Here is a 26,636-nt window from a genome sequence, read left to right on the forward strand (position 1 = left end):
GGCTGTGCCCTGCTTTGATGCAAACCAAATGTGTCCCTAAGTAGCCACTTTGGTAAAGTGCTGCCTGTCGTACCAAACATTCTCTCCGTCAACACAGTTGTGTTAACTCAGTGGATACAACTGAAGCATAACTCCCTGCCCCTGTAATTCACCGAGGCACTTTAGCCTGCAATCTAACAGTGGATTTTGGGGAATTGTATTGTAAAGTTAAGCGGCAGTTGTTAGCTCCGGGACAACAGCCCTGGCATATCTGCTCCTCCTCACGCTCAGCACAAGGTCCGTGTTTCCATGGCGACAGTCCTTCGGCTATTTCTGCGCTCCTCATTCCTTATCTGTTTTTCACTGCTATTGCGTCACATCTTCAATATCTGCCCCTATGGCCACGTTGGGCCAAAACCCCTCCCTCCTGTCCTCATTCCCTCCCTTCCTCCCTCCTTCACTCAACTACCAAATGAAATGCGCCGTGTAAACAGAGTAGAGAAAGGACAAGGCGGTGTTGTGATAAATGGACGATGAGAGAGGCGCCACCAAAAGGCCTTGGGTTGTGTATTTTCCCTGACAAACATGGCCGAGAAGATCAGAGTAGGAGCCTCTCAGAAATCAGAAGACTAGCTCCTCCATTAGCTGCTGTGTAAAGGGATACGGGTTGGAGTTTTCAAGCTGCTTGCTGGATCAACTTCTCCTCTAGCTCATCTAGAAGCCTACCAATGGACTGCTGATGCAGTTTAATGAGCAATTACACCTCCCTGTTTACTACAGACTGACAGTACAGACGGTTAGCCTCCTGTGTTGGCCGACCAGGGTCACGCTGAATTACATGCAAGCTTTATCTGCGCTAACAGACGGGCTATCAGCCCCCGAGCGTCTGTGACCCTAGTGATACCAAGGTAACGCGACAGTGCTGCTGATCTAGATCATTAACACATTACTGTAGGGCTGTGGAGCCTCCCCTTCATTCTCCCACATCTTCTGCTGCACTGCCATTCCCCCATGTCTAAAGAGAGACAAATGAGATATGTCGAGAGGAGAGACGAATGTGCCAGAGAAGAGAGAGAGAGGAGAAGAGAGAGGAGAGTGTAAGAGAGGAGGATGAGCAAAGGAGAAAGGGGGACGGAGAGTAGGATGAGAGGTGAAGGAGAGGGGTTGGAAGAATGAGAGCGAGAGAGAGAGCGGTGAGAAAAGAGAGAGGGGGTATGAGGGGGAGAGTGATAGAGTGAAAGAGATACAGTGTGAGAGGAGGGAGAGAGAGAAGAGAGCGAGAGTGTGATAGGACAGGGGGGAGGGAGGGAGGGAGGGAGGGAGGGAGGGAGGGAGGGAGGGAGGGAGGGAGGGAGGGAGGGAGGGAGGGAGGGAGGGAGGGAGGGAGGGAGGGAAGCCTTCATCTTAATTTAAGTGAAGGATGTATAGTGTTGATTAGGAGCCGGGAAAATGCATGTTCAGTCATTTGGCCGTCTGGTTCCCGAGGCATGTTGGCCTCACTGCTCATTTCATTAACAGCCAAGTCATGGGGACATCTGTATCTCATCTAACTTGAGTGACAGGAAGGGTACAGTGTAATACGACGATCCTCCCTCTTCATCAGTTTTATGTAATGTAACTGTGATAATATTCGAGGGCTGTGAATATATCCAAAGGAATCAGGAAACACCAGGGCATCTGGGATATTATAATGACCTTCAAACATTTTGATAAAAATTCTCAAACAAGGCAGTATTATATTTTCATGTGAAATGACCCTATCGTCAAATGGAAGCTTTGTTCATCTATTCTGTTGCTGCACTCATATTTGGAAACGATTTGAACATGGTTTGAATGTAGAGAATTCATTTACGTAGATGAGTTTGCAGTGAACCATTCTTCCCCCAACATCACACAGAGGTTAAATAAAAATTGGAGCTAAAAAGCTCATTCAGATTTGTTTTTCTTGATTTAGCCACTAGACATATATTTTTTAAATAAATAATTTCTGTTTTGTAAAGACACTTTTTCAAATAGAACATCCATTTTGAAAGATGTTGATCCATTTGATCGTTAACATCATCAGTCAAGTCAGTGTCAAGTCATTCCCTCACTAACCCTTACCATTCTGTCCATGATACTTCCTGTATGAGACAGCTGATATCGGATTCCTCTAACGAATCTCAATCAGATTTGGGTCTCTTGCACATTGTCTTTTGAGCTGGCTTGAATCAGTAAAGGTTCCTGTGTGTGGGAGTGGTGGTAGGTGCTCCTGTAAGTGTTGTAATGGTTGTAATGCTCCAATGGGGGCAGGTGTAAGTGGGTCTCCATGGCAGCGACACCGGCAAGCTCCTCCTCCACTGTGATGACCTCCATGGAGGAGGCGGGGCCATCGGGGTCCTGCTGGTGGTTCTGCTTCCTCATCTTGTAGAAAATGACCAGCAAGACGGCCGCCATGAGCGTGATGGCCACGAAGCAGCCGATGATGATCTTGGTGGTCTTCATCACCTCCTCCAAGCCGCGGTCCCCCTCCCCGTCCAGGTCCAGAACAGAGACGGTGTAGGTCCGCTCTGTGGTCCTGGTCTGGACTGGAGGCCCCCTGGTGGTCGAAGATGATACCCAGCCAATCGGTGGAAGAGCAGGAGTCTGGCTGTCGTCGACTGTCTCTGTGGTCTCCACGGTGACTGTGGTGAAGTAGGTGACGCCGCTGTTCTCCACCGAGGTGACGTTGAGCACGGCAGAGGCAGAGATGTTGCCCGCCGTGTTGCTCACCATGCAGGTGTAAGTCCCCGTGTCCTGCATGGTGACGGTGGTGAAGTTCAACGTCCCGTCGTTGAGGACGGCCAGGCGCACCTTGTACGCCCGTGGGTCACCAGAGACCCGTTGGGGGTGAGCCAGCTGACCGAGGTCAACGAGCTCGTTCTGCACTTGAGCTCAGCCGCCATGCCCTCTGTGACGTTGCGGTCCGCCGGCGGCTCCACGATGACAGGCACGTCGCACTGGAAGTAGCTGTGCTCTAGCTCGCCGATGTAGCGACCCCTGTAGCTGGCTGGGGTGTGGCAGCGGGCACAGCAGCTGGTGTTGGCAGGCACTGTCTCCTTCAGCCACCAGCTAAGCCACAGGATGTCACAGTTACAGTTCCAGGGGTTATGGTGCAGATGGACTCTCTCCAGGCGGTGCAGGGGGTGAAGAGGTCATGGGGCAGCAGGGTGAGGTTGTTGTGGGCCAGGTTGAGCTCCACCAGGGACTGGAGGTCGTCAAAGGAGTTCCTCTCGATGGTCTGGATCTGAGCGTGCATCATCCATAACTTCTGCAAGTTCGCCAGCCCTGCGAAAGAGCCAGGCCCTATGACAGAGATCTGGTTCCCTGACATCTCTAGCTCCTCCAGCCTGACCAAGGGTAGGATGTTGGGGATCTCCTTGAGGTTGCACATGCCCAGGTTCAGGTAGCGCAGGTTGCTGAGGTCCTGGAAGGCTCCATCTGAGATGTAGGAGAGCCGCTTGAGCTCTCCAAGGTCCAGTCTTCGCAGCGAGGGGACCCGGTTGAAGGCGTACGACGGGATGCTCTCAATGGGGTTGTTCCTCAGCCACAGCTCCTTGAGCTTGGAGAGGTACTCGAACGCCCCATTGGGGATGGTGGTGAGACGGTTGTCAAACAGCTCCAGGGTGTTGAGACTGGCCAGGCCGTTGAAGGCGCCAATCTCGATGTTGCGGATGTGGTTCTTGCTCAGCTGCAGGATTTCCAGGTGCCGTAAATGCTTGAAGCTGTCCACCTTGATCACCTGGATGAGGTTGTCCTGCAGATTCAGTAACGTGTGTTGGTTGAGATGCCGTCGGGGACATCGCGCAGGCTCCGGCGGGTGCAGATCACTTTGCTGAACTGGTTGCTGCAGGAGCAGACAGAGGGGCAGGTCTGGGCACGCACCAGGCCGGCCACCGCCAGGATCTGGAGGGCCAACAGTAGCACGAAGAGGGGGGTAGGACCGAGCCCCCCCTCAGCCTAGGATCTCTCATTGTCTGGCGCTGGAGGGAGGAGATCATTGTGATCAGCATTCATAGTTCAGTGACTGGTGGTCCTCTCTGAAATATTGTAAAGAGAAGAGAGAAATGTACAACAGATTAGGCAGTGGAACAATATAAGACAAGCAAAGAAAACTAGATGCAGAACAGAAGGTAATTATGGGTAATGCCACTTATTTTTATGTGTATAACATCTATTGAAGGGACACCATACTGTCTGTGCTCAATGCACATGCCTGGGATAATGACCTACATGAGGAAGAGAGATGGTGAAATGTAGTTGCCTTATCATTGGGGATGGATGGATGTTCACTCATCCTAGATAGTCATCATAAACACTGTTCATCTGTGGAGCATTAGAGCAGTCAGGGATGTCAGGACTCCCCAGGACAGGACTCCCCATATGAACTTTACTCTCTCATCAATAAATAAATACAAATCGTTGTCATTTATGTCCTAACCCGGGAAGTTAATTATTCATCTGTACATTTGGGGCGGCAGGGTAGCCTAGTGGTTAGAGTGTTGGACTAGTAACCGCAAGGTTGTAAGTTCAAACCCTGAGCTGACAAGGTACAAATCTGTCTTTCTGCCCCTGAACAGGCAGTTAACCCACTGTTCCTAGGCCCTCATTGAAAATAAGATTTTTTTCTTAACTAACTTGCCTGGTTAAATAAAGGTAAAAAAAAGTAAGTAAGACAATGAAACCAGACAGTTGATTTCTCTTGTTGTATACTTCATTTCATTAATTGATTTGTCACAAAACTGACTGTTTTTTCAGTCTCAAAACGTAGATGAATTTCACTTCTCACAATAAGTGTTTTTAGAGGAGATTCAGGGATTCAGGGCTAAAATTCAGTACAATCTTGGTTTCACCCCTTCCCTTTTTCAGACCAGATCATTTTCTTTTTCTCAGAACTACATTTTTGCCATGAGGTCATATATAATATAAGAATGGACTCAAAATGATGTCCATAGAGCATGATTTGCAAAGGAGACATAGTTGGATTGTGTCGTCCATAGAGCACAGATCTGTAGAAAGGTACCAAAATATTTTTGCATTATTTGGGACCTTCAATGCGGCAAAAATATTTTGGTACCTTTCTACAGATCTGTGCCTCGACACAATCCTGTCTCGAAGCTCTATGGACAATTCCTTCGACCTCATGGCTTAGTTCTGAGAAAAAGATGATCTGGTCTGATGAAACCAAGATTGTACTTTTTGCCCTGAATCCCAAGCCTCACATCTGGAAGAAACCTGGCACCATCCCTACTGTGAAGCACGTTGGTGGCAGCATCATGCTGTGGGAATATTTTTCAGAGGCAGGGACTGGGAGAGTATTCAGGATCGAGGGAAAGATGAACGGAGCAAAGTTCATAGAGACCCTTGACGAAAACCTGATCCAGAGCACTCAGGACCTCAGACATGGGCGAAGGTTCACCTTCCAACGGGATAACGACCCTAAGCACACAGTCAAGACAACACAGGAGTGGCTTCGGGACAAGTCTCTGAATGTCCTTGAGTGACCCAGCCAGAGCCTGAACTTGAACCCGATCGAACATCTCTGTAGAGACCTGAAAAAAGCTGTTCAGCAACACTCCGCATCCAACCTGACACAGCATGAGAGGATCTGCAGAGAATGGGAGAAACTCCCCAAATACAGGTGTGCCAAGCTTGTAGCATCATACCCAAGAAGAATCAAGGTTGTAATCGCTGCCAACGGTGCTTCAACAACATACAGCGTACAGGGTCTGAATACTTATGTAAATTTAACATTTTAGTTTTCTTTATAAATTTAATTTGCAAAAATGTCTAAACTGTTTTCGCTATGTCATTATGGGTATTGTGTTTAGATTGATGAGGTAAAACAATATTTAATCTATTTTAGAATAAGTCTGTAAGGTAACAAAATGTGGAAAAAGTCAAGGGGTCTGAATAGTTTCCGAATGCACTGTTTTTCACCATAAGAAACTATGTCTAATATTCTCCTGATATAACAGCATCATTTACCATGAGAGAGTAAAATGTGTAATATAATAGATAGAGATGTAGAGTGAAATATATTAGCACATACCAAACATGTTTCTACTCACAATAAACGAGCAATGCTCATTATGTCAAATATAAAAGTGAACAAGGTTTTTCAAGGCCCTTTAACATTCTCATCTCTCCTCAGCTTCTCTAACTCAAGTCATATCAGCAATCGTCTCTTTCAGAGGGACCCGGAGGCATAGAAAACGACTCTGTTTTGACAGGTGTTTTCTAAACGGTGAAAATTGTGAAGCGATGTGGAAATGCGTTTTCCAGCGTTGGCCGAGTGGGTGATTTAATCAGTGGGAAATGAATCTCTAAATATGCCCCTGTGAAAGTGGTTAGCACCAGCAGAGATGCCACTCCAGAGCGGTGTGAGAAGCCCGCCAAGAGACACTTCCACTGGGGGCGTCAGACGGAATCAGGCCACGGCCTAGCAGGGGTTCCTTTTGTCAAGCCGGCATTACGCTACAACCACTCTGCATAGCAGCCCCGTCTCTTTAATGGCTGATTGCAGGGAAGGAGGCCTATGGAAAAACACAAATAGTGACAAAAGCATTGACGCAGAATCGTTTCTGTTGGGTAACAATGTAGGTTCTTATGTTGATGCTGTGGTGTTTGGTTAACTGCATGACAGACAGAATCAGGCAGGGGTTAGTTTTGTCAAGCCGGGCATTACGCTAAATCCACTCTGCATAGCAGCCTCATCTCTTTAAATGGCTGGTTGCAGGGAGGAAAGCCTATGGAAAAACATGAATGGTGACAAAAGCATTGACTCAGAATAGTTTCTGTTGGGTAATAATATACAGGTAAGTGCCAAAATAAAATGTTGATGTGCGCTTGGGGTTATTGTCTTGCTGGAAGATCCACTTGCGGCCAAGTTTCAGCCTCCTGGCAGAGGCAACCAGGTTGTTGGCTAAAATGTCCTGGTACTTGATACATTTCTGTATGGACCTCATGTTGAGCATGAGGGTATTGTCATGCTGAAACAGGAAAGGGCCTTCCCCAAACTGTAGCCACAAAGTTGGAAGCACAGAATTGTCTAGAAAGTCATTGTATGCTGTAGCGTTAAGATTTCCCTTCACTGGAACTGAGCAGCCTGAACCATGAAAAACAGCTCCAGAACATTATTCATCCTCCACCAAACTTTACAGTTGGCATTATGCATTGGGGCAGGTAGTGTTCTTCTGGCATCCGCCAAACACAGATTTGTCCATGGGACTGCCAGATGGTGAGGCGTGATTCATCACTCCAGAGAAGGCGTTTCCACTGCTCCAGCGAGCTTTATACCACTCCAGCCATGGATACCAATTTCATGAAGCTCCTGACCAAAGTTCCCTCTAAAAGACACAGAAATATCAGCCCACAGAGAGAAGCATAAGATTGAACTACACTCTAGACATTCTAGAGCAGTGGTCACCAAGGCATTCTAGAGCAGTGGTCACCAAGGCATTCTAGAGCCGTGGTCACCAAGGCATTCTAGAGCAGTGGCCACCAAGGCATTCTAGAGCAGTGGCCACCAAGGCATTCTAGAGCAGTGGTCACCAAGGCATTCTAGAGCAGTGGCCACCAAGGCATTCCTAGTTGATCGACAAACATTTCTGTAGAAAACTAAACAATAAAACCTTGTGATCCAATATTTTTTATTTGTCTCGGGCTGAAGGTACAAACTCTGTCTTCCGGGGGGGCCCAGAGAGCAAATCAAGTGCACTATAGTCCTACCGCTGGCCAATCGGACGGCTCAGATTACCATGTCTGCAGTAACGTAGCAGGCATAAAAGAAAGCTACAGCAAAGAGATGCTGTTTTTATGCCTGAGTTCACGTTTCAGTTCTTACTCAGCACTGTCAACACTTTGAATTCAACACTTTTATAAGCCACACGTGAGTTCTTCCTATTTCCACTCAGCGCTACAACAAGCACTGCAGCAGTAATGAATGAGTAGGAAAGTCTATAGGCTTGCCTTCTTGTTATTTTTTAGCAGTTTGGTTTTTTTTTTACACCAAGGAATATTTCACTTTCTCTGTTCATAAGAGGAACAACATGAATTTGTACATGAGGCAGAAATAATGCGGTGCGACTCCAGTTTGGCCATCAGCTGAAACACGGTGTCTCTTTGTGTTCAGTGTCAGTGGAGGAAAGGGAGAGCAGAGGGAGAGAGACGACCCTCAGTCTGCTGCTCTTTCTCTCCACTGAGACTAACCCTCAGTCTGCTGCTCTTTCTCTCCACTGAGACTGACCCTCAGTCTGCTGCTCTTTCTCTCCACTGAGACTGACCCTCAGTCTGCTGCTCTTTCTCTCCACTGAGACTAACCCTCAGTCTGCTGCTCTTTCTCTCCACTGAGACTGACCCTCAGTCTGCTGCTCTTTCTCTCCACTGAGACTAACCCTCAGTCTGCTGCTCTTTCTCTCCACTGAGACGGACCCTCAGTCTGCTGCTCTTTCTCTCCACTGAGACTGACCCTCAGTCTGCTGCTCTTTCTCTCCACTGAGACTGACCCTCAGTCTGCTGCTCTTTCTCTCCACTGAGACTGACCCTCAGTCTGCTGCTCTTTCTCTCCACTGAGACTGACCCTCAGTCTGCTGCTCTTTCTCTCCACTGAGACTGATCCTCAGTCTGCTGCTCTTTCTCTCCATTGAGACTGACCCTCAGTCTGCTGATCTTTCTCTCCACTGAGACTGACCCTCAGTCTGCTGCTCTTTCTCTCCACTGAGACTGACCCTCAGTCTGCTGCTCTTTCTCTCCACTGAGACTGACCCTCAGTCTGCTGCTCTTTCTCTCCACTGAGACTGACCCTCAGTCTGCTGATCTTTCTCTCCACTGAGACTGACCCTCAGTCTGCTGCTCTTTCTCTCCACTGAGACTGACCCTCAGTCTGCTGCTCTTTCTCTCCACTGAGACTGACCCTCAGTCTGCTGCTCTTTCTCTTCACTGAGACTGACCATCAGATGCAGGCACCATCAGCCCAGTGAAATAAAAAAATAAAAAGCAAAGGCCACCTCATGGATCTCCTGGTTGACACAGGCTGGGATCGAACCTGGGTCTGTAGTGACGCCTCAAGCACTGCGATGCAGTGCCTTAGACCACTGCACCACTTGGGAGGCTTACGTTTTTTAAGTCATGTTAAAAAAAATCTGAGCGGTAGTTCTCGGCTTGCATTTTGACTCAGAAAGTGACCTTGACTCAGAAAAGGGTGGTGACCACTGTTCTAGAGCTTTCCCTGTTAACACTATCAACATTTCCCTTTACTGTGGCAATTGTGATCGAATCAACGCAATATTAGCCACTTTCAATGCAACATACCGAAACAAAACAAACTATGCAAGAGATTTTGTTGTAGGCAGAACGTATCGGAGTAGGATTCTATTACATTGACACGCACTACTCAGCCCGTACTCTTCACAGACCAGCGCGGCATAAACAATCAGACCTGCAGTAGGCCTATATGCAAATAGACCATTGCCATATATGAATCTGGGCCATTTACTTTGAACTGGACTGTGTTTACAGCATGAGCAGTCATGAGTAGATGCTCTTTTTTCCCCCAATCAACACAAGAGCTGAATGTCGCCACAACTGTACATTTTATTGATATCCTCTGCTAGTTAGTGAGTTATTAGCCCAGTTATAGATCATTTGTAGTCAGCAATAGGGGAGTGATTGCTTCCTACAAGAGCACAAAATGTATACATTTCTAGGCATATTTGAAAAGTGAGTCAGGTAAAGAGCTTTTTTTTGTCTTAAAGGAGCATTGTTGCATTTTGAGACAGGCTCGAATAAGTGGCCAATAGGCAGAGGGTAGCATCATTTGTCTGATTCTATCTAATAATGGTAAGAGAATAATAATGTATTTTATTTTGTTAAGGGGTTTCTTGCATCGAACAACAGAAGTTTACCTTATATCTTTATTGACATTTTATTTCAGTATTTACACTGACTCTATACACACTCACAGGGCCCTACAAACTCACGCACTCCATCATTTTATCTCTCACACATAATATGCACATACATTTACACTGACTCTACACACACCCACTCACATACAAGCTGCTTCTACTGAAGGACAAGTTGATAAACAGGTTCATGTCAAGCCCTGCGGGTATCATGGAACGTAGGTCTACATTGAACACAACACATTGGGTGCTACTGTAGGCTGAATGATAGAACAGCTATTTCCATGTTAAAACATTATGGGATTCATTTTCTCCATTGTTTTTGATGGTGGGCCATTCTGGTAGGCCTACAGTATGATCAAATAGCCACAGTAGCCTACATGGCTACATGGCTCCTGTAACAGAGAGCAGGGACAGCCTCAGTGTTCACAGTAAATGCTAAGCTAGAAGTTTGCACTCAGCAGACCTGAAATTTGCTCAGTGCTGGAAAGAATCAGAGGGAACATTGCTCTCGACAAACAGTTATTGTGCTGAAGTTGCTTCCAGAGATAATTTGGAAATCGGTAGTGAGTGTTGCAACCCAGGACAGACGATTCCTACGCACTACGCGCGTCAGCACTCGGCGGTCCCGTTCTGTGAGCTTGTGTGGCCTACCACTTCACAGCTGAGCCGTTGTTGCTCCTAGACATTTCCACTTCATAATAACAGCACTTACAGTTGACCAGGGTAGTTCTAGCAGGGCAGAAATGTGAACTGACTTATTGGAAAGGTGGCATCCTATGACTGTGTCACGTTGAAAGTCACTGAGCTCTTCAGCACAGGCCATTCAACTTCAAATGTTTTTGTCTATGGAGATTGCATGGCTGTGTGCTCGATTTTATACGCTGTCAGCAACAGGTGTAGTTGAATCCACATACTTTTGGCCATGTAGTGTAGCTCAGTATTTGTATAATTTATTTCATACAGTCTATTTTTATCATCTTTATCCAAGGGATCCAATTATTTTGGAATCCACTGTATATTGTCGTGAATGAAAACAAATCTCTCACACTCACTATGAAAAGGTTTTTACAATTGTTCTAATAATGAATTGAAAAACACTGAACATTTAGCGAGGAACAGGTGTTTTTAATGCTTGTCGGGACGGGAGGTAAGGTGATCTATTTTAAGATGCTGAAAGTTACATGGTCTAATAGAGAGGTGCTCTCTTCATTTGATCACTGTGTTGTCACAGATCATTTTCCTGGGCAACAGGAAATGCAAATTCCAGATTTAAAAAGGGCTTCTAAAGTTTGTAATTTCCACTTTAAAGTATCAGACTTCATCTATCCTAACTAAAAATGCATCAACCTTTTTCAAAAATATCCCTGAATTATAATCCACATAATTTATATTTCCTGTTGATGCAGGATTATTTTCCTGCTGTGAGAAACTGTGTAACTGTGTACGTCTACAGTCAATGTATACACTTGTGTGCTTGATTTCAATTACAGACCAACATACAGTATTTGTTTGGCACAGAAAGCAAGGTCAAAAGTTCAGCAATGTAATCAATGTGAAAACCAAAACATTACTGAGAGACCATACAGTACATGATCTCAGACTGTAGACCAGGGATCAACTAGATTCAGCCCGAGGGCCGTCAGTACATGATCTCAGACCGTAGACCAGGGATCAACTAGATTCAGCCCGAGGGCCGTCAGTACATGATCTCAGACTGTAGACCAGGGATCAACTAGATTCAGCCCGAGGGCCGTCAGTACATGATCTCAGACCGTAGACCAGGGATCAACTAGATTCAGCCTGAGGGCCGTCAGTACATGATCTCAGACTGTAGACCAGGGATCAACTAGATTCAACCCGAGGGCCGTCAGTACATGATCTCAGACTGTAGACCAGGGATCAACTAGATTCAGTTCAACCCCTGAGGGCGGAATGTACTCATGATCTCAGACATGTATACAAGAGACCAGGGATCAACTAGATTCAGCCCGAGGGCCGTGAATAATATAATGATCTCAGACTGTAGACCATGGGATCAACTAGATTCAACCCGAATTCCAACGATTAAAGTACATGATCTCAGACTGTTTAGACCAGGGATCAACTAGATTCAACCCGAGGCCGATTTCAGTACATGTAATCTCAGATTGTAAAACCAGGGATCAACTAGCTAAAATAAACACAGGACACTGACGGATTGGGATCACACAGGTCTCTAAATCAGCCGAACCCTGCTGTAGACAACACAGGATGTACTCATGGATTGACATGAACACAGACTCTAGATGGATGCTGTGATCACAAGAGCATGGATAAAACAGGAGCAATTCAGCTGACTCTAGATGGATTGCGTGAATAATATAATGATGGATTGGTAGACACAGGACTAGATATGACACATGAAACAAGATTAAGAACAATGACTCTAGATGGATTGTGTAGACACAGGACTCTAGAATGCCAGGACTCAATGATTAAAATAATGACACTAGATGATTTTAGAACACAGGTAATCATGGATTTAGAACACAGGTCTGTAGATGGATTGGGTTAAACACAGATCTCTAGATGGATTGGGTAGAACACAGGACTCTAGATGGATTGGGTAGAACACATGACTCTGATGGATTGTGTAGAACACAGGACTCTATATGGATTGGGTAGAACACCTTTAGATGGATTGGGCAAGCACAGGTCTCTAGATGGATTGGGTAGAACACAGGACTCTAGATGGATTGGGTAGAACACAGGACTCTAGATGGATTTCTAGATGGATTTTTGAACACAGACTCTAATTGGATTGGGTAGAACACAGGACTTCTGGATAGAACACAGGACACTAGATGGATAAACACAGGTCTCTAGATGGATTGGGTAGAACACAGGACTCTAGATGGATTGGGTAGAACACAGGACTCTAGATGGATTGGGTAGAACACATGAGGTCTCTAGATGGATAGAACACAGGACTCTAGATGGATTGGATAGAACACAGGACCCTAGATGGATTGGGTAGAACACAGGACTCTAGATGGATTGGGTAGAACACATGACTCTAGATGGATTGTGTAGAACACATGACTCTAGATGGATTGTGTAGAACACAGGACTCTAGATTGATTGGGTAGAACACAGGACTCTAGGTGGATTGGGTAGAACACAGGACACTAGATGGATTGGGTAGAACACAGGACTCTATATGGATTGGGTAGAACACAGGTCTGTAGATGGATTGGGTTAAACACAGATCTCTAGATGGATTGGGTAGAACACAGGACTCTAGATGGATTGGGTAGAACACATGACTCTAGATGGATTGGGTAGAACACATGGTCTGTAGATGGATTGGGTAGAACACAGGTCACTAGATGGATTGGGTAGAACACAGGTCTCTAGATGGATTGGGTAGAAACAGGACAGGACTCTAGATGGATTGGGTAGAACACAGGACTCTAGATGGATTGGGTAGAACACATGACTCTAGATGGATTGGGTAGAACACAGGACTCTAGAACACAGGACTCTAGATGGATTGGGTAGAACACAGGTCTCTAGATGGATTGGGTTAAACACAGACTCTAGATGGATTTGGTAGAACACAGGACTCTAGATGGATTGGGTAGAACACAGGACTCTAGATGGATTGGGTAGAACACAGGTCTGTAGATGGATTGGGTTAAACACAGATCTCTAGATGGATTGGGTAGAACACAGGACTCTAGATGGATTGGGTAGAACACAGGACTCTAGATGGATTGTGTAGAACACAGGACTCTATATGGATTGGGTAGATCACAGGACTCTAGATGGATTGGGTAGAACACAGGTCTCTAGATGGATTGGGTAGAACACAGGTCTCTAGATGGATTGGGTAGAACACAGGACACTAGATGGATTGGGTAAACACAGGACTCTAGATGGATTGGGTAGAACACAGGACTCTAGATGGATTGGGTAGAACACAGGACTCTAGGTGGATTGGGTAGAACACAGGACACTAGATGGATTGTATAGAACACAGGACTCTAGATGGATTGGGTAGAACACAGGACTCTAGATGGATTGGGTAGAACACAGGACCCTAGATGGATTTAGAACACATGACTCTAGATGGATTAGAACACAGGACTCTAGATGGATTGGGTAGAACACAGGACTCTAGATGGATTGGGTAGAACACAGGACTCTAGATGGATTGGATAGAACACAGGACTCTAGATGGATTGGGTAGAACACAGGACTCTAGATGGATTGGGTAGAACACAGGACTCTAGATGGATTGGGTAGAACACAGGACTCTAGATGGATTGGGTAGAAGATGACAGATGGATTGGATAGAACACAGGAGATGGATTGGGTAGAACACAGGACTCTAGATGGATTGGATAGAACACAGGACCCTAGATGGATTGGGTAGAACACAGGACACTAGATGGATTGGGTAGAACACAGGTCTCTAGATGGATTGGGTAGAACACAGGACTCTAGATGGATTGGGTAGAACACAGGACTCTAGATGGATTGGGTAGAACACATGACTCTAGATGGATTGGGTAGAACACAGGACTCTATATGGATTGGGTAGAACACAGGACTCTAGATGGATTGGGTAGAACACAGGTCTCTAGATGGATTGGGTAGAACACAGGACTCTAGATGGATTGGGTGAACACATGACTCTAGATGGATTGGTAAACACAGGTCTCTAGATGGATTGGGTAGAACACAGGACTCTATGGATTGGGTAGAACACAGTACACTAGATGGATTGGGTAGAACACAGGACTCTATATGGATTGGGTAGAACACAGGACTCTAGATGGATTGGGTAGAACACAGGACTCTAGATGGATTGGGTAGAACACACTCTAGATGGATTGGGTAGAACACAGGACTCTAGATGGATTGGGTAGAACACATGACTCTAGGACAGAACACAGGACTCTAGATGGATTGGGTAGAACACAGGACTCTAGATGGATTGGGTAGAACACAGGACTCTAGATGGATTGGGTAGAACACAGGTCTCTAGATGGATTGGGTAGAACACAGGACTCTAGATGGATTGGGTAGAACACAGGACTCTAGATGGATTGGGTAGAACACAGGACACTAGATGGATTGGGTAGAACACAGGTCTCTAGATGGATTGGGTAAAACACAGGACTCTAGATGGATTGGGTAGAACACAGGACTCTAGATGGATTGGGTAGAACACAGGACCCTAGATGGATTGGGTAGAACACAGGACCCTAGATGGATTGGGTAGAACACAGGACTCTAGATGGATTGGGTAGAACACAGGACACTAGATGGATTGGATAGAACACAGGACTCTAGATGGATTGGGTAGAACACAGGACTCTAGATGGATTGGGTAGAACACAGGACCCTAGATGGATTGGGTAGAACACAGGACTCTAGATGGATTGGATAGAACACAGGACCCTAGATGGATTGGGTAGAACACAGGACTCTAGATGGATTGGATAGAACACAGGACCCTAGATGGATTGGGTAGAACACAGGACCCTAGATGGATTGGGTAGAACACAGGACTCTAGATGGATTGGGTAGAACACAGGACTCTAGATGGATTGGGTAGAACACAGGACCCTAGATGGATTTGGTAGAACACAACACCCTAGTTGAGGGAAATCTGATTATGTATGTGTGGTGGGAGTCTGTGAAAATATCACTGTGTCTGTCACTCAGAAAAGCTTACAGTTATCGCCTGACTTTTCAGTACCACCAACTAACTTCAGTAGAATCTACATCCAAATTAGCCTCATTTATACCAACATGAAGGCAGATAAGTTTCATGTATCATAGTGTGTATACACTGAGTGTACGGAACATTATGTGGCCCCCTTTTGCCCTCAGAACAGCCTCAATTGGTCAGGGCATGGACTCCAAGCCAAGCGTTCCACAGGGATGCTGGCCCATGTTGACTCTTTCTACGGTTGTGTCAAGTTGGCTGGATGTCCTTTGGGTGGTGAACTATTCTTGATACACACAGGAAACTGTTGAGCGTGAAAACTCCAGCTGCATTGCAGTTCTTGACACAAACCGGTGCACCTGGCACCTACTACCATACCCCGTTCAAAGGCACTTAAATATTTTGTCTTGCCCATTCACCCTCTGAATGGCACACATAAACAATCCATGGCTCAATTGTCTCAAGGCTTGAAAATCCTTCTTTAATCCATCTCCTCCCCTTCATCTACACTGATTGAAGTGGATTTAACAAGTGACATCAATAAGAGCTTTCACCTGTCTGTCGTGGAAAAAGCAGGTGTTCCTAATGTTTTGTCCACTCAGTGTATAATATGGTCTAATTTTCATTCAGGTGTAAGTTCACTACACACACAGTCCTCTTGTCTCGATGCTAATGATAGACATACATGCTTTATCAAACAATACCATCCCTGTTTCTACCATGTAGCAAGACCCGGTCTGCTAATACAAAAGCTAATGTGCCAAATCAATCATGTTTTGCATTTCATTTCACAAGGAATGAAGGAGAAGCTCAAATGGGCTCAGACATGGAGGGAAGTGTGGGATGTGTCATGGTAACTGGACCGGTGAGTGAGTAGTATTCAGAGTGATGCAGTGCTCTTATGTCACGCAGTGTTGTGATAGGGGCCTCAGGGTTACTGTGTTCTCCGCACTACAATACCCATTTTGGTCCTGTTTTATTCTTTCTGACCCACCAGTCTCCTAAATATGGACATCAGTAAGAGGGTGGATCGGTGCTTTCAACTTGCAATGTCAAAATACATTTGAACGTGTTGAATATTCACTAAAGAGAAGTACGTGAGCATCTGTTAGGGAAATTCTTTAGATTAAAATACCGTACGTGTTGCCCTTGCAGTCTAAAACATTACAGATTAAAATTACAAATAATTTACCTTTATGTGCTTCTCACTGCTTCATAGAACTAGGTTAAGAGTGTTGTTTGTGGATGCTTGTCGATTCACATCATAAAGGACATAATTTTCACATGTTGTATATTATAGAACTAGGTTAAGAGTGTTGTTTGTGGATGCTTGTCGATTCACATCATAAAGGACATAATTTTCACATGTTGTATATTATAGAACTAGGTTAAGAGTGTTGTTTGTGGATGCTTGTCGATTCACATCATAAAGGACATAATTTTCACATGTTGTATATTATAGAACTAGGTTAAGAGTTCTGTTTGCTGTTGCTTCCAGTGGTACTGTATCCACGTCATAAAAGCACCTATTTCTCCAATTGTAGAAGAACAGATAAGGTTGGGGCCTGAGGCCAGGGTTGACATCCTGCATCTCTGTCAAAAGGGCCCCTCTAGCGAAGATAGCAACCAAGAACGGTGCAGCCGATTGCAACTGAATGGGTTAACTAAGAGTGTGGGTTCTCTAAACGCGTAAGAGGATAAACTGAATGGGTTAACTAAGAGTGTGGGTTCTCTAAACGCGTAAGAGGATAAACTGGATGGGTTAACTAAGAGTGTGGGTTCTCTAAACGCGTAAGAGGATAAACTGAATGGGTTAACTAAGAGTGTGGGTTCTCTAAACGCGTCAGAGGATAAACTGGATGGGTTAACTAAGAGTGTGGGTTCTCTAAACGCGTAAGAGGATAAACTGGATGGGTTAACTAAGAGTGTGGGTTCTCTAAACGCGTAAGAGGATAAACTGGATGGGTTAACTAAGAGTGTGGGTTCTCTAAACGCGTAAGAGGATAAATTGAATGGGTTAACTAAGAGTGTGGGTTCTCTAAACGCGTAAGAGGATAAACTGAATGGGTTAACTAAGAGTGTGGGTTCTCTAAACGCGTAAGAGGATAAACTGGATGGGTTAACTAAGAGTGTGGGTTCTCTAAACGCGTAAGAGGATAAACTGAATGGGTTAACTAAGAGTGTGGGTTCTCTAAACGCGTAAGAGGATAAACTGAATGGGTTAACTAAGAGTGCGGGTTCTCTAAACGCGTAAGAGGATAAACTGAATGGGTTAACTAAGAGTGTGGGTTCTCTAAACGCGTAAGAGGATAAACTGAATGGGTTAACTAAGAGTGTGGGTTCTCTAAACACGTAAGAGGATAAACTGGATGGGTTAACTAAGAGTGTGGGTTCTCCAAACGCGTAAGAGGATAAACTGGATGGGTTAACTAAGATTGTGGGTTCTCTAAACGCGTAAGAGGATAAACTGGATGGGTTAACTAAGAGTGTGGCTTCTCTAAACGCGTAAGAGGATAAACTGGATGGGTTAACTAAGAGTGTGGCTTCTCTAAACGCGTAAGAGGATAAACTGGATGGGTTAACTAAGAGTGTGGGTTCTCTAAATGCGTAAGAGGATAAACTGGATTGGATTACAGTGTAATCTGTTTCAAGATTGACATTTTATAGAATATTCCTTAAAACACCCTAGAAACCATTTTTAAAAAATCAATATCACAGTGAGTAACGTAATCTTTGTGGGGGGTTTAGTGTGTGAAACCTGTTCTATAAGAAGTGGGAAACACATTATCTGGGCCATGTCGGAGTAGCACTCTCTCAGTCAGGGGCAGACATGGGTATGGGGACAAGTGGATAATAGAAAACAGTTCTCTGGGGTTCGGGGAGGCTGGTGGGAGGAGCTATAGGAGGATGGGCTCATTGTAATAGCTGGAATGGAATGGAGTCAAACGTGGTTTTCTTTATGTTTTATGTTTGATGTGTCTGATACTGATTTAATGTGTTTATTCCCATTAGGGGAGGGGTAGTAGGGTTAGGGGTCAATTATAAAGAAGGAACATATATTTAATGAGTTTACTCCTATTAGGGGAGGGGTAGTAGGGTTAGGGGTCAATTATAAAGAAGGAACATATATTTAATGAGTTTACTCCTATTAGGGGAGGGGTAGTAGGGTTAGGGGTCAATTATAAAGAAGGAACATATATTTAATGAGTTTACTCTATTAGGGGAGGGGTAGTAGGGTTAGTGGTCAATTATAAAGAAGGAACATATATTTAATGAGTTTACTCTATTAGGGGAGGGGTAGTAGGGTTAGGGGTCAATTATAAAGAAGGAACATATATTTAATGAGTTTACTCTATTAGGGGAGGGGTAGTAGGGTTAGGGGTCAATTATAAAGAAGGAACATATATTTAATGAGTTTACTCTATTAGGGGAGGGGTAGTAGGGTTAGGGGTCAATTATAAAGAAGGAACATATATTTAATGAGTTTACTCCTATTAGGGGAGGGGTAGTAGGGTTAGGGGTCAATTATAAAGAAGGAACATATATTTAATGAGTTTACTCTATTAGGGGAGGGGTAGTAGGGTTAGTGGTCAATTATAAAGAAGGAACATATATTTAATGAGTTTACTCTATTAGGGGAGGGGTAGTAGGGTTAGTGGTCAATTATAAAGATGGAACATATAGTTAATGAGTTTACTCCTATTAGGGAGGGGTAGTAGGGTTAGGGTCAATTATAAAGAAGGAACATATATTTAATGAGTTTACTCTATTAGGGAGGGGTAGTAGGGTTAGGGGTCAATTATAAAGAAGGAACATATATTTAATGAGTTTATTCCCATTAGGGGAGGGGTAGTAGGGTTAGGGGTCAATTATAAAGAAGGAACATATATTTAATGAGGGGGAGGGTAGTAGGGTTAGGGGTCAATTATAAAGAAGGAACATATATTTAATGAGTTTACTCCTATTAGGGGAGGGGTAGTAGGGTTAGGGGTCAATTATAAAGAAGGAACATATATTTAATGAGTTTATTCCCATTAGGGGAGGGGTAGTAGGGTTAGCGGTCAATTATAAAGAAGGAACATATATTTAATGAGTTTACTCCTATTAGGGGAGGGGTAGTAGGGTTAGGGGTCAATTATAAAGAAGGAACATATATTTAATGAGTTTACTCCTATTAGGGGAGGGGTAGTAGGGTTAGGGGTCAATTATAAAGATGGGAAATATAGTCTAAAAAAATAAATATGAATAAGAAATACATCAAATAAAGGCTTGCATCACTGTTAGACATTTATTAACCTCAGGCAGAAACACACAACTTGCTTGCATGCTACCGTTTTAGTCCAGTGACCTGTTCAGGAGGATGGATCTGCAAAGCATTTATAACTGAACAAGATGAATGTGAATTCTTTGCCACATATGTCGTGCTGAAGCTCAGCAGACTGAAGCGTTTGCACATTTGAACATTAGCTATTTTTCCTGTATTCAAGTGATCATTCTGAGGAAAGGCAAATGCTGAAAAACCTATGAAAAATGTACTGTAAGACTCTCATTCTTTTCCAGACAGTAAGTGAAGCATTGTCATTCCCTCAGTAAGACGAGAGTCATTTTGATCTGTTTGTTCTTTTGTGAACTGGGTTAATAAGGCTCCTTATCATGAACTAGGCTCACGCTCAGCAGTGAGATCTATCGTTGGTCACATGGTAAACATCATCAGTTTATTACTGGATGGTAATGTACGGATTGATTCTCTGACCAGACCTGGCATGAACCCAATCCTAAAGCAGACTAAACCAATCCCAGATGGCGTAAGCGTATTAGCTTTGGAAATTAAAACGAAGGGCAATCAAACCAGAATCTGTAATCACGTTGAAATAGAGGACGGCAACGAGGGCAAAATCCAACCGCCGTCATTTGATATAGGTCACAGCAGAAAGTCAGACAACGGGTAAAACCCTGTAAAGGTCACAACGAAGCGAGCTCAACTTCCCACTGTAGCCTTCACATGGAGTTTCCCTTTCAGTTCATCCCAGACAGACCTCATCAATGGCAAGATAATGTCTGGGAAGTGGCACGTTCACAGCCACACTGCATTAGCTCATGTTGTGCGCGTGTTGCTGCATAAAGGAGACTCCCACTGTATGCTGGTGTTGTATTGTGATACAGGCTGATATTTCTTTATGATTTCATGTATTAGGATCCCCATTAAGCTGCTTCTCACGCAGCAGCTACTCTTCCTGGGGTCCAATCAAAACATGAAACGTGACATAACACAGAACTTGAATAGACAAGAACAAGGACAGAGATACAGGTACTGCGGTGTATGGTTTGGTACATTGTTCTGTGTGGAAGTCGGTTCTTTCTGTGTTCTAGTGTTGAATAAGACTGAGATAAAGGGAGACTCACAGCTACCAGTGATAATTCAATCTGGCCACATATGACCTAATGCCGATGCTCCATTAGGATAATTGCAGGGATAAATAATCTGCTGAGATCTCTCTGTGTTTGGGGGCTGTCTCTGTCCCTGTGGGGGCATCAGTGTGGTGTGTGTGTGTGTGTGTGTGTGTGTGTGTGTGTGTGTGTGTGTGTGTGTGTGTGTGTGTGTGTGTGTGTGTGTGTGTGTGTGTGTGTGTGTGTGTGTGTGTGTGTGTGTGTGTGTGTGTGTGTGTGTGTGTGTGTGTGTGTGTGTGTGTGTGTGTGTGTGTGTGTGTGTGTGTGTGTGAGTGTAGTGGGATCAGACAGTACGCCCTGGGTGGCGGGGAGGGGCGGGCTGGGTTGGGTTGGCTGTTTTTGTGTCTGAATGTTGGAGAAGCGTTAGTATTCTAGTCACAGGTCAGAGCAACACAGATCTACTCCCACCACATGACTGCTACTGAACAGATCACACTTGAAAGCAAGAGTAGGGCATGATAAAGCACTGCATGAATCATCTGTGTATCTAAGGATGCAACCTATTAGCATTCTAGGCTAAACGATTCATTAGCTCCTGGTATTTTACTATAGAATAGTAAAGTGTGTGTAAATGACATCGAATGACCAGATAAATACCTTGTGGTGCAACACAATGGTTAGAATAGAGTCTTACATAATGCAGTCTCATCTGGCTATAAAACATATATATACATTCAGCAAGGTGACATCCTCATAAACAACAGGTCAACCTTCCACTTCCAGACAGCCACATCAGCAATATGCAAATCTTCTAGGACTGACATGATTGGCCAATCTGGGATGAGCCAATGATGATGATGGCAGATTGTTTATGATGACCTCTAAGTGTATCTTCAGGAAGACAATATGAAGGACTTTCACATATCCGACACATCATCACTGTGAAGGATTTACAAATGCTTTATGCAAACTGACCTGCAATTGGTCTGAAGACCAACACATCTGCCAAGACAGAAAGCTTGAGGACGTCAGAGAGGAGGGACTTGTTAACATTTAAAAGACTGGTAATGAAAAGCACCTTTAATTCATCGATTAAACAATTGAGAATCTGACTTCACCACAATAAACCCACGTGTCCCAAGCACCATGTCGGTCAGTTAGTCAGTCAGTCAGTCAGTCAGTCAGTCGGTCGGCCAGTCGGTTGGTCAGTCAGTCAGTCGGTTGGTCAGTCAGTCAGTCGGTTGGTCAGTCAGTCAGTCGGTTGGTCAGTCAGTCAGTCAGTCAGTCAGTTGGTCGGTCAGTCGGTTGGTCAGTCAGTCAGTCGGTTGGTCAGTCAGTCAGTCGGTTGGTCAGTCAGTCAGTCGGTTGGTCAGTCAGTCAGTCGGTTGGTCAGTCAGTCAGTCAGTCAATCAGTCAGAGGGTCGGCCAGTCAGTCAGCCAGGGTCGGCCAGTCGGTCAGATCAGTCGCAGTCAGTCAATCAGTCAGAGGGTCGGCCAGTCAGTCAGAGGGTCGGCCAGTCAGTCAGAGGGTCGGCCAGTCGGTCAGAGGGTCGGCCAGTCAGTCAGAGGGTCAGTCAGTCAGTCAGAGGGTCAGTCAATCAGTCAGAGGGTCGGCCAGTCGGTCAGAGGGTCGGCCAGTCAGTCAGGGTCAGCCAGTCAGTCAGAGGGTCGGCCAGTCGGTCAGAGGGTCGGCCAGTCAGTCAGAGGTCAGTCAGTCAGTCAGAGGGTCAGTCAATCAGTCAGAGGGTCGGCCAGTCGGTCAGAGGGTCGGCCAGTCAGTCAGAGGGTCGGTCAGTCAGTCAGTCAGAGGGTCGGCCAGTCGGTCAGAGGGTCGGGTCAGTTCGTCAGTCAGTCGGTCAGTCAGAGGGTCGGTCAGTCAGTCAGTCAGTCAGTCAGGGTCAGTCAGTCAGTCAGAGGGTCGGCCAGTCGGTCAGAGGGTCGGCCAGTCTGTTCGTCAGTCAGTCGGTCAGTCAATCAGTCAGTCAGAGGGTCGGTCGGTCAGTCAATCAGTCAGTCAGAGGGTGTTGAGGGAGATTCTAAATGAAAGTCAAACAGCACAATGCGAGCGCCTCGGCGGCCATCTTGGCAGGATACCACTGACTACAGCATGTAAAATGCACATTTTGAGAGAGGGATTAGTTCACTAGGGTGTATCCTGTCTTCTGCCCTGTCACAGCTGTTTGGCTATGCATTCAGACCATCGGTGTGCAGGGAGATGAAAAGGACAGTAGCATTCTGTCGCTGTGCTGTGACGAACCAACATTAGACTGCAGGATAATCAAAACAGATGCTATTTGCTGTAGGATGTTAATGCCTGATACAGTGTGTCTGCCGTTACACATCGGATCCTTACCAAGCATACCAGAGAGGTTGATTCCATTCATACAATATCTGAGAGAAAAAATATCCACCTACATGGCATTATCACATCAAATGTATAGCCCCTGTTGTTTGCCCCATGTGGACACTGAATATCAGATTGGAGTAGAGATATCAAAACCACCTCTTGGTACTGTAGTCAACCAGAGAGGAATAACTCATCACAACAGCTTGTTACCAAATGGCACATAGTACTTGTTACAATGATTCCCTGAGAAACCGAAAAGTAATTATGAGGTGATTAAAAAATCGTTGCTGATCTTAGTGCACCATGTTCCAATGCATAAATTACCAGTCAGCACCGCGGCTACGACGTTGTTAGCTATAAACTATAGCTCAGCACATCTCCACTCCACCCCAGACACGAGCCTCATCGTCTTCCAGCACACCTCAACCTACGACCTACAGTCACTTTCAGCAAAGAAATTCAATTCACCTCAAGCAGACAACTATAATTATCTTCACTATTATGAAGGTTGAACAGAGGATTAAAGAATCAGTAAAAAACTAAACCATCAAATATATTTGGGCTGAATGAATAAAGAATTAGGAAACGTCTCAGCAGTGTGAATTTGTGGTTTTCTATTCTCCTTTCTTCATAGTAATCTGCTTTGATATTTCTGCCGGAAACACATGAAGCTCAGTGGGGGGGGGGGTCTTAAAGCAAGAAGATTGAGGTCTGGAAGTCCAGGGGGACGCGGGAGAGAGCGGGGGAGAGATTAAACCTCTTTGAGGGTGACACCATGTGTGTGTTGTGTGTGTCTGCGCTTCAAAGCATGTGTCTCTGTGTGTGTGTGTGTGTGTGTGTGTGTGTGTGTGTGTGTGTGTGTGTGTGTGTGTGTGTGTGTGTGTGTGTGTGTGTGTGTGTGTGTGTGCGTGTGCACAAAACCCTTCTCATAGAAACGTTGTCATCTCTGTAGTGGTGGAGGATTACATATGTTGTCTTTTGACATGCCATCTATCTCCACAATACTGATGGACCTCATGCTGTGTCTATGCTGCTGCTGCTGCCCGCCCAGCCAGCAGTCATATATTACTGTTCAATACAAACCAGGTACATAGATAGAGAAGGAGGACTGGAACTATCTCTTCAACACACTAGATAATGCCTTACAGAGGGAAACCTAATCAACTGAGAGCGAGGGAGAGCGAGGGAGAGCGAGCGAGAGAGACAGAGAGAGAGGAGGAGAGATGGAGAGAAAAGAAAGGTTCAGTGCATTAGCAGTCGGAGCACTTAGCGTGTGGAATACCATTCATTATTCATTAGCTAATTCACCATGTATAGTAATTAAAAACACAGCTCGGTCCAAAATGGAAAGTGCTATTATAGGTAACAATGGATTTTTCCCACATCATTCTAAAGAGATTGCTGTTTCAATCAGTGCAATCAAGCCTCAGACTTTGTGATTAATTTAGCATATAGCAGTACTTCCAGATGAATACTCATAAATGTGAACACTTGTAAATGGAAGGATTGTGTGAAAATGTCAAAAGAAAAATCAACAATAGTAAGAGATCTCCGTGGTGTTGAATTGATTCTCTTTTTGGAATCTTCACCCAATTCACATATCTGTACTGTAACATCACATTGGTGCATTTGTTTTCCTTTACGAGAAGGACAAGAGGTAGAGTGAGAGCAGAGAAAAAGCAATGTGGATTTATGGCTGCTGGACAGGAGCTCTCTCTCTCTCTCTCTCTCTCTCTCTCTCTCTCTCTCTCTCTCTCTCTGCGTGTGTCTCTCTCTCTCTCTCTCTCTCTCTCTCTCTCTCTCTGCGTCTGTCTCTCCCTCTCTCTCTCTCTCTCTCTCTCTCTCTCTCTCTCTCTCTCTCTCTCTCTCTCTCTCTCTCTCTCTCTCTCTCTCTCTCTCTCTCTCTCTCTGCGTCTGTCTCTCTCCCTCCCTCTCTCCCTCTCTCTCTCTCTCTCTTTGCCTGGGTGCAAAATGTAGGCACTCATCCCCTGAATACAGATGGCATTACACAAGCAATCTTGTAAAGAGCTGAGATGCACTGACGTGCTGGTGGCTGGAACGGCCAGAGAGCCAGAGTCCAGCTCCAATGCCTTGCCATGCCAAGCCCCTACAGTGCCTTCAGAAAGTATTCATACCACTTGACTTATTCTACATGTTGTTGTTGTTACAGCCTGAATTCAACGTGGGTTACATTGATTTTTCTCTCTCACCCATCTACACACAATACCCCATAAAAACATGTTTTTTACAAATGTTTGCACATTTATTTGAAAATGAAATACAGAAATGTAATTTACATAATTATTCACACCCCTTTGCTATGACACTCCAAATTGAGCTCAGGTGCATCCAATTTCTTTTGATTATCCTTTGAGATGTCACCACAACTTGATTGAAGTCCACCTGTGATAAATTCAATTGTTCAGACATGATTTATAAAGAAACACACCTGTCTATATATGGTCCCACTATAAGTTCTCACAGCTGACAGTGCATGTCAGAGCAGAAGCTATACCATCTCCGAAATAGAATTGTGATGATAGGCAGATATCTGGGGAAGGGTGTAATTTCTCGAGTGTAGAACGTTTCCAAGAGCACAGTGTTCTCAATCATTGGTTAATTATTTTTTTTGGGGGAATACCCAGAATCTGCCTAGAGCTGGCAGTCCTACCAAACTGAGCAACCTGGCAAGAAAGACGTTGGTCAGGAAAGTGACCAAGAACCCAATGACCACTCTGACAGAACTACGAAGCTCCTTGGCTGAGATGGGAGATCCTGCCAGAAGGACAACAGTCTCTATAGCAGAGAGAGTGGCCAGATGGAAGCAACTTCTGAGAAAAAGGCACATTACAGGATTCCTGGAGTTTGCAAAAAGGCCCGTGAAGGACTCAGAGCATAAGACAAAATATTGTGGTGTGATGAGACAAAAATTGAACTATTTGGCCAGAATGCAAAGCGCTATGCCTGGAAAAGACAGGCACAGCACATCACCCATCTAACACCATCCCTACTGTGAAGCATGGTGGTGGCAGCATCATGTCATGTTGATGCTTTTCAGTGGCAGGGACTGGGGGACTGGTAAGGATAGAGGGAACAATGAATGATGCCACACAGAGGCAAACCCTTGATGAGAACCTGCTTCAGAGTGCAAATGGCCTTAGACTGGGGAGAGGATTTACGTTCCAACAGGACAATGACCCCAAGCATACAGCCAAAGAAACACTGGAATGGCTTCAGATCAAGAATGTGAAAGTCCTTGAGTGGCCCAGACAAATCC

The 26,636-nt window shown here is 45.0% G+C and overlaps 1 pseudogene; it reads right to left on the reverse strand.

Annotated features, from left to right (window-relative positions):
- Positions 1–1,382: 1,382 nt before the first annotated feature.
- The window catches only part of LOC127925595 (leucine-rich repeat-containing protein 4C-like), a 50,445-nt pseudogene continuing 25,191 nt past the window's right edge, over positions 1,383–26,636 (reverse strand).

Source organism: Oncorhynchus keta, unplaced genomic scaffold (assembly GCF_023373465.1).
Source record: "Oncorhynchus keta strain PuntledgeMale-10-30-2019 unplaced genomic scaffold, Oket_V2 Un_contig_5909_pilon_pilon, whole genome shotgun sequence".
NCBI lineage: Eukaryota > Metazoa > Chordata > Actinopteri > Salmoniformes > Salmonidae > Oncorhynchus > Oncorhynchus keta.